Source organism: Elephantulus edwardii, unplaced genomic scaffold, assembly GCF_000299155.1.
Source record: "Elephantulus edwardii isolate Elephantulus edwardi_28Jun2011 unplaced genomic scaffold, EleEdw1.0 scaffold00300, whole genome shotgun sequence".
Lineage (NCBI taxonomy): Eukaryota > Metazoa > Chordata > Mammalia > Macroscelidea > Macroscelididae > Elephantulus > Elephantulus edwardii.
Genome location: NW_006400050.1, coordinates 2,568,747 through 2,571,168, shown reverse-complemented (window position 1 = coordinate 2,571,168; position 2,422 = coordinate 2,568,747).

The following is a 2,422-nucleotide window of genomic DNA, read 5'->3' as shown; positions in this document are numbered from 1 at the left end:
TCAGCTCCTGGCCTAGTTTTCACAGCTGATATTGAGCTTCTCCAGCGGTTCTTTCCACATATGTAATCAATCTGATTCCTATGCACACCATCAGGTGAAATCCAGGTATATAACCTGCGTTTATGCCTCTTAAAAAATGTATATGCTATGAATAAGTCATTGATTGTGCAAAATTAGATCATTCTCTCTCCAGCTCCATTTCTGTCAATGAGTCCATGTTTTCCAACTACTGAATCTTCCTCTTTGTTCCTGACTTTTGCATTCTAGTCATCCATTATTATCAATATATCTTGATTGCATGTTCGATCTATCTCCGATTGTAAAAGTTGGTAAAAATCTTCTATCTCCTCCTCCTTGGCTCTGGTTGTTGGTGCATATATTTGAATGATAGTGGTATTCACTGGACTTCTTTGTATGCGTATAAATATTATCCTGTCACTGACAATATAGGTAACAATAAATATTAATCCATAAATGAGGAGAACCACAATGCAAATGAAAAAGCACAGTGATATAGTGACTATCACAATGAGATTGAATATGGTAAAGATCTAGAGATCATGTGGTTTACAAGGGTATGGAGAAAAACTCTTACTCCTCCACACTTCTACTATTTTTCACTGCCTTGATGAATAAATTGCTCAGCTTTTGTTATACAGAGCTCTGAGTGCCTAGTAATGAGAAATTCCTGAAGGAACGTGATTCAAACTACCAGCTGTTCCATGGGAGAAGGATGGGCAGTCTCCTTATGAGAGACTAACTGCCTCTGAAAACATGCTGGAGGCTCAGAGATCAAAGCCTTGTTTTGAACAATTTGAAATTTTTTTTATCCTGTATTTTCCTATTTTTTTAAGGTGAGCACAAATAGGGAAGTTCTCTTTTTGGTGGGTCATGTAACTGTCTCCCAAATTTGCTGGTACTTGCTAATGAGCATATGTAGGGCTGCGTCTGTTGGTATTCCATCAACTCCTGGTCTTTATTTTTGTCTGTCTTCATTGTAACTCGAATGTCTTCCTTCTATAACACTTGCTCTTAATCTTGAAATGACTCAGTGTTGACCAATTATTTTAGGAAGAGTGACTCTATCTAGTCTTTCAATCTTTTTTTCCCATTATTCCTGTGTCATTCAGTATTTTAGGCATATATGACATCAATACTGTGACTTGAGATCTTGAGTTTGTGCTTTAGGTCTTTCAGTTGTAGGAATGCTGAACTATTCCACACTTCTGTATTTTTCATTCCAACCTTTTGCATATTATGTTATAATGTTTTACTTTTTTTTTTCAAACTTTCCTTTGAAATCTCTTTACTTCTTTCATTCTATAATTTCTTTCCTATGTTTTTCTGTTTCTTTAGGACAAGTTTAAAATTTTCTTCTATAAAGAAAAAATTTTTATTCTAATATAATAATATTCCATTATAATAAATTATAATAATGTGCAAAGTGCTGGAGGATAGAAAGTTAAAAGGGAAGAGTTAGCTATGCTTTTCTAAGCTGAAAAAAAATGAGAAACATACATAGTTAAGTCTTAAATTGTAATTCTGGAGGATTTTATAGGCAAACTCTTAAATAATTCAGGAAACCTCAAAAGAAGATGGAGGCTGAGGAAAGAAACCTTGAATAACCAAAACAAGTCTGAAAAATAAAAATGACCTGACCTCAAAATCTATTACACAGCAGTAGTAATCAAAACCGTATACAACAATAGCCACATATACCAATGCAATTGAACTGAGAACCCAGAAAGGGACTCAGATATCTATGGTCAACAGATATTTGAAAAGGAAATAAAACTTATCAGATGCTATAATGACAAACTCTTCAACAAATCGTCCTGGAAAAACTGAATAGCTACCTGCAGAAAGCTGAAACAGGATCCACATCATCTTACATCAGACACAAAAATCACCTTAAGGTAGATTAAAGACCAGAAAGTCAAGTACCAAATCATAAAAGTCACCAGGGAAAAACTAGGATTAAGCCCAGACAGCCTAGTCTACGGTATAAAGAAACTGGCAAATACAGCCAGAAATGGACAATATGGAGAGGATAAAATTGATGAATGAGACTTTCTTAAGATTAAATCCCTGTGTGCAGCTAAAACTTTTTCTAAAAACCTACTGACTGGGAAGACCTTTTGGCAATACAAAAAGTTCAGACAGGAGCTCATATCAAAAGTTTACAGAATTCTCCAAAATTTCTGCTGAGTGAAATATCTCAGTTGCAAAAGGACAAATATTGCATGGTGTCACTGCTGTAAAATGGGACTGATATAAGGGTGGGGGTAAGACTGAGAAAAACTGGATAAATTGTGTATACTGCACTGAAACAGATGAGGAACTGAATAAAAGCAATGTATGATAGGGTATTATGGTTATCACAAGAGTCCACAATTAAGGTTGCATATAAGAGGCATAAACG